Here is a 7,162-nt window from a genome sequence, read left to right as displayed (position 1 = left end):
AAGTAAGATCATTTAATATCATGTTTTTTAATCCCCAACTGAAAACTACTAATAGCTATCATCGACGGAGTGCTTACCATGTATCAGTGATAACCTGGCAATAAGTCTATGTGCTTTACATCAATGATTCTACATTTTATCCTCACAGTTATCCTGTGACATAAGTTTATTATGCTCCTTTCAAAAACAGGAAGCGAAAATTTGGACAGTTTATGAACAAACTGCCTAAGGTCACACAGCTACTTGGTGGGGAGCTGGGATTTGAATCCAGAAGCGCCTGATTCAAAAGTTCATGTTTCAGCTACTGTAAAAAACAGGAAAGGTCTTAAACCTGTGCTTCCGGAAGTACTATACCTTCAAATATCACACACGGTAGCTTATTCGTATATTTCCCCAAACCACCTTTTCCCTCAATCTGTTGTCATTTTAGTATCATGATGGAGGGAGTCTGCTTGGATCGACTCTGGATTTCTACCACCTGGACCTGTGCTAAGAAACAGTAGGTCTCATTTCTCAAACGTGAGGTGCCAGGAAGGCCGGCGCCAGGTTGGCAGAGCAGGTTCTCATCCTTTCTTGGTACATATGGCTCTCCGGTGTGGGAAGCTGTCCGGAGTCCCCCAATTTTCTCTCCTCTACTCATAAACTGGAGTCCATACGATAGTGGAACTTTCTTGTTAACCTTCTCTCTGTGAATCTGAGATGACCTAAAGAAGGAAAAAGCCAGAGATCTGGGAGGAGGGGCAGTGTTGAGTCTTCCTTAGGACACTTCCCTTGCGGCACCAGAACAGTGTTCTGAAATGGAACCGGGGGCAGGGGCCTCTCTGAGAGGCTGTGTTTCCGGTGACATGGTTCGGGGGGGGGGGGCGCTGGGATGGGGAAACAGGAAGACGGTATGTTCCAAAAATAGTCAGCCCCAGATACAGTGGGAGTTCATAAAGGGAGAGGAAGAAAGTGTTCTCTATCCCGGATACGGGGCTCAGCAAAGGAACATAATTAGAACCAGAAATTGTCCTGTTGTGGCATTCCAAATGCATACTTGAGCCTCTGTCCTACTCATTATGAATCTCTATCCTCTCCTCTCCCTCTGCTCCCTCTCTCATCAGCAGGCTAAAGAGAGGATGCATCTCTAGCTTAAGCTTGGGGCTTTTTGGCACGGTGCTTGATTGTCTCGGTTTCCTCTTGGCAGATTTAAATTGTTAGAGAAATGAAACTCGTTTGAAAACAGTGGGCCCTGGCAGGCCCACTCCCAGGCATTGCCCAGGACTCCGGGAACAGTTGTCAGCTTGCACGGCGTTTGTCTAGGTTGGGTTTGATCTTACTCTCAGATCCCATATGGTAAGAAATAATTCAATTTTAAAGTTTTGTGTGTATTATGGTTGTGCGGATTGAGGTCAGAAGAGGGAGAGAGGTTGCTGTGTTTGGAGTTTGTAGATTTTTTTCATATTAAAACTAAAATTTAATGAAGATGAGAGATTCAGGAAAAAACTCTCTTATTTGCATGAACATGAGACAAAACTGAACAGGATTTTTTTTTTTTTTACTTTCTCTGAATATAAATCTTTATTTGATTATTATACCCTTAATTGTAAGGTATGAAAATATAATATGGACAATGAATATGCATATATGGTGGTTTAAAGATTAAAAACAATTCATGTTCTTAGTTAAAAAATAGCATATAAATGAAGAAAGAAAAGAAAATAGTACCATTTCTAGTAGTATTAGTTCTAACATAATCAGTTATCCAATGTTTAGTTTATTTACAAGAGCCTATGCAGCACTATATAAAGAATCTAGTGGTAGATAATAACATGCTTAGTGTTACTGCTGAGATAGTTTCCAGCCTATTTACAAGTTCTTCTTTAAAATTATAATAGAACAGAATAATAGTAAATAATTAGGGTTAAAAACACCCCCCCAAAATTGTAGGGATAAGTTCATAGATATGCCTAACTTTTATCACCAATTTCTAGTGACACCTAGAAATTGGGGACACCTAGAGATTAGGTGTCTAGTGACACCAATACTGCTTCTGGTTATGGGATGACAAACGTCATCCTTCCTCTGTCTTCATACTACCATTGGGGTGAAGTGAACAGCAGCGGTGAGGTCTGTGCACACAGAATGGGTTTCAGAGCGACCAAATGTGTATGCTGCTCCCAAGAACATTCTAGGCATCACAAATAGCCAGTGTTTTAACCACTAAATACCTTTGTTTAGCTTGGCCACGCTATCACCATTGTTCCTCTTTGACACACAGTTTCCTTCGGTTGTTACAGAATCTCGGAGAGGCAGACACGAGGCTCATTTCAGAGACTCAATTTAACATAGACTAACATGCACAATGGCACAAGGACCAGTGAGAACTTTCTGTACTTGGTGGTTTGTGGAGTTAAAATAAGTCATCATCCCTCACCTCAAACCTGACTTTTGACCTGGATTTCTTCTTTATGTCTAACCATCAGTCATCCCATTCAATGGAAGGTAAGACAGACGAGACTAAACTAGGGGTAGAGGACCAATCTGATTAAGTCTAACAGTTTGTACATCTGTGTCTGAATTTCATCACTTCTTATGATTGTACGTAAAGTACCTGCTGTTGAATGGGGGATTAAGCCCATTCCAATTATTGATGCTTTTTAACTTTACAGATGTCAAAGGCATTTCTTCAAACCTGTTCATTTCCAGAGCAAGGCTTTTCCAGATGGGAATTAGAAAGCAAGATTTGATAAAAATCTGCTTCCCTATTACTCAATACAAAGGAATATTACAGTAGCACTCCTGTTTCCGCTAATCCGTTCATTTCAGGTTTGATTTACCTTTTTTGCCTTGATCTCAAATCCATGTGGCTTTATAGGATTTATATTGCTATATTCAGGTTTTGAATGAATCACAGAGTATGCATTTTAATATGATTTCTCTGATTCCAAATCCAGGATTAACCTGTTGTTTTTTATTAAAAAGATTTTATGTTTAGATTTTAGAAGAGTGTTAAATTTCTCTAGTTATTTATAAACAGACAAAAGAAATTACATTTGTTGACTATACTAATGGAAGAAAGGGAAAAAAGGAAGCATAATTTTATAGAGAACTTAAAATATTAATACTTAATATCAGCTGTTACTTAAATCAGAGTGGAAGCTTCCTTAGCACCAAGCCTTCTGCTCCTTACGCTGACATCTTGCAGAGCTGAGACTACTGAAGCAGACCTCATCTGAATCACAGTAAAGAGAAATATTGATGACTGGTTAGGTCTTAGAAATTAGATGCTAAAAAACGAGTGACTTTAGCGCTTAAAAACCTGGAGACACTCTACTATTTTCTCCTGTGGTGCTTTTATGTTTATTTTTTGGGGGCCCTGCTAAAGTGCTTATGGGAGTAGAAAGATGCGGTAGGGGTTCCTGATATTGTTTTAAGGGATAATAATATTGTAATAGCAAAACCTTAGAGTGCTTAGAGTGTGACATGCAGTGTTCTAAGTTCTCTGCATATCGACCCAGTTAATCCCCACAGCAGCCTCCTGAGCTGATACTGTTATCTGCCTGATACAGATAAGGAACTAAGCAAGACACGGGGAGGTGACAGAAGCTGTGCAAGCTTATATGACCGGTGAGTGACAGAACCAGCGTCCAAACCTGGGAAACCTGGCTCCAGCCATGCTTTCAACCACTGCCCTAATTATGCTGACATGGTCAGACCACTAGTGTTCGGTCCATCCAAAAAATATGTAAAATAAATTAAACTCAATTAATGAGAATGAGGTAAAGTCCAAGTGAGAAATTGAATAAACAACTGGTACATTTTTATTTCCTATCTCCCCCTTTTAATGTAGAAATTCCAGATATGGGTTGCACAGCTGTAGATTTTAAAAACTGCTCATGTGCAAGACACTAAGGATTTAGTCTGTGACCCATAAGCTTTTTGGACTCATTATTCTGTAGTCTCACCCTACACTTGGGGAATAGAGATATAAAGAGGAATTTAGTTGTGAGAAGTTGACTTAAACGATCAGTGTTTGTGGAGGGCAGATATCATTTGCCTAAGTTGGTGACGGAAGAAGAACAGAAGTTTATACGCATATCGCTAAATAAAGGGAGACACGCTACACAACAAATTGAATTTTGGGAAGATGAAAAAGGGAATGTTTATAAACATGTCTAAATGCAAACTAGCAAGTAACATAACCATTATTTATTAAAATAAATTTCATTTAATCTTTGAAGTCTTTTTAAATTTTATATAATTTTTTATTAAATTAGTCACCATACAGTACATCATTAGTTTTTGCTGCAGTGTTCCATGATTCTGATATTTATAGGTAAACATCATTTTATTGTGCTTTGCAGATAATGCTTTTTTTTTTTTTTTTTGTAAATTGAAGGTTTGTGGCAATCGCGTGTCCAGCAAATCAGTTGGTACCATTTTTCCAACAATGTTTGCTTACTTCATGTCTCTGTGTCACATTTTGATAATTCTTTCAATACTTCAAACTCTTCCATTGTAATTGTGTTGGGGCACCATGAACTGTGCCAGTGTGAGACAGTGAACTTAACTGATAGCTGTGTGTGTTCTGACTGCTCCGCTCAACTGCTGTTCCCCAGTTTCCCTTTCCTGGGGCATCTCTATTCCCTGAGACACAACAATATTGATATTAGACCATATAATAGCCCTGCCCTCTGAGTATTGAGAGGAAAGAAGAGTTGCACATCCCTCACTTTAAATTAAAAAACTAGAAATGAATAAGCTTGGTGAAGAAGGCACATCCAAAGCTGAGACAGGCTGGAAGCTAGGTCCCTCGTGCCAAACAGCTAAGTTGTAATTGCAGGAAAAGTTCTCAGAAGTTAGAAGTGCTACCCCAGTGAATGCATGAATGGGAAGAAAACAGCTCTGTTGCTGATGTGGAGAAAGTTTTAGGGGTCTGTGGGGAAGATCAAACCACCTACAACATTCCCCTAACCCAAATCCTAATCCAGGACAAGGTCCTAACTCTCAGCTGCGGGAAGGCTGCAAGCGGTGGGGAAGATGCAGAAAAGTCAGAAGCTACCAGAGACTGGTTCACAGGTTTACGGGGAGAAGCCGGCTCCGCGGCATTAAAGTGCGAGGTAAAGCCCTAAGAGCCGAGGCGGGAGCAGCCGCGAGTGCACTGCAAGGTCTGGCTAAGCTAGTTAGGGAAGGCGGTGGCTACATTAAACAGATTTTCAGTGTAAAAGAAAACAGCCTTAAATTGGAAAAAGATGACATCTTGGACTTTTATAGCCAGAGGGGAGAAGTCAATGCTTGGTTTCAAAGCTTCACTGGGTGTTATACAGAACTGATGAATCACTGAACGTTATATTAAAAAAACCAATGACGCTCTATACCTTGCTAATTGAATTTAAATTTAAAATATTGAAGTATAATATATATTTTTTTTTATTTTTATTTTTTTTTAAATTTTTTATTTTTTATAAACATATATTTTTTATATACATATATTTTTATTCCCAGGTCTGTGAATCACCAGGTTTACACACTTCACAGCACTCACCAAATCACATACCCTCCCCAATGTCCATAATCCCACCCCCTTCTCCCCAACCCCCTCCCCCCAGCAACCCTCAGTTTGTTTTGTGAGATTAAGAGTCACTTATGGTTTGTCTCCCTCCCAATCCCATATATTTATATTATATATGTTTGTGTGTATATATATGTGTGTGTATATATTTGTGTGTGCATATATATATGGTATTAAGAATAGTCTCCATAACTAAATGGCAACTTATAAATAAATACATTCTAATTTACTGTTTTGCTACTTGCCTTATACCAATTTTGTTATTTCTGCATCTGTTATATAAGGATATATCTTTTTCCATTTATCTATTGCCATAGTAATGCTGCATAACAATCAGAAAACATCAATGCTTACAACAATAGACATTTATCTTTTGCTCACACACACATATAAATAAATTATTCTGCTCATTAAAAAAAAAAAAAAACAGCTTCAAAGGACAGGATGACTCTTGTTAGGGGCTAATGCAGCTGGCGACTTTCAGTTGAAGACAATACTGTGTTCCATTCTGAAAATCCCAGGGCCGTTAAGAATTATTCTAAATCTACTCTGCCTTTGTAAATGGAACAGTGAAGCCTGGAAAGCATGTCTGTTTACAGCCTGATTTACTGAATATTTTAAGCCCAAGTTGATACCTACTGCTCAGATGAAAAGATTCCTTTCAAAATATCACTGCTCATTGACAATGGACCTGGCCATCCAAGAGCCCTGACAGAGATACACTATTAATGTTACACGGATTAATGTTGTTTTCATGCCTGGTAATATAACATTCATTCTGCAGACCATGGGTCAAGGAGTAATTTCAACTTTGACATCTTATTATTATTATTAAGAAATACATTTCATAAGGCTGCAGCTGCCAAAGATAGTGATTTCTCTGTTGAATGTGGACAAAGTAAACTGAGAACCTTCTGGAAAGGATTGACCATTCTGGATGCCATTAAGTACATTTCTGATTCATGGGAAGAGGTCAAAATATTAACATTAACAGGAGTCTGGAAAAGTTGATTCCAATCCTCCTGGATGACTTTGAGGGGTTCAAGACTTCCATGGAGGAAGTAACTGCAAGTGTGGTAGAAACTGCAAAAGAGAGGTGCCTGGGTCGCTCAGTCAGTTAAGCATTGACTCTTGGTTTCTGCTCAGGTCATGATCTCATGGGTGGTAAGACTGAGCCCTGCATAGGGCTCTACATGCAGCAGCTCAGCAGGGAGTTTGCTGGAAGATTCTCTCCCTCTGTCCCTATCCCTCCTTGTTCTCTCTCTCTCTCTTTCTTTCCAAATAAATGAATAAATAAATAAAGAAAATAAATAAATAAAGAAAAAGAAAGAGCAAGAGAACTAGAATTAGGAGTGGAGCCTAAGGATGTGACTGACTTGCTGCAATCTCATGATAAAACTTTGATGAGTTGCTTCTTATGGATGCGCAAAGAAAATGGTTTCTTGAGATGGAATCCTGGTGGAGATGCTTTGAAGACTGTTGAAATGACAAGAAAGGATTTAAGACATTGCATAAACTTCTTTGAGAAAGCAGCAGCAGGGTTTAGAGAACTGACCACAGTTTTGAAGGAAGTGCTACTGCATGCCCAATGCTGTCAAAGGCCTCACA

The 7,162-nt window shown here is 38.9% G+C and overlaps 1 long non-coding RNA gene across 1 annotated transcript; it reads left to right on the top strand.

Moving 5' to 3' along the window:
* The first annotated feature begins 1,161 nt into the window (after positions 1-1,161).
* On the top strand, positions 1,162-2,940 carry LOC131818924 (uncharacterized). Its single transcript, XR_009348976.1, has 3 exons — positions 1,162-1,335; positions 2,280-2,484; positions 2,652-2,940. It is a non-coding gene; the product is annotated as an uncharacterized LOC131818924 (long non-coding RNA).
* Positions 2,941-7,162: the final 4,222 nt, after the last annotated feature.

The sequence above is a fragment of the Mustela lutreola genome, chromosome 1, assembly GCF_030435805.1.
Source record: "Mustela lutreola isolate mMusLut2 chromosome 1, mMusLut2.pri, whole genome shotgun sequence".
Lineage (NCBI taxonomy): Eukaryota > Metazoa > Chordata > Mammalia > Carnivora > Mustelidae > Mustela > Mustela lutreola.
This window is presented reverse-complemented; position numbering and strand designations above follow the sequence as displayed.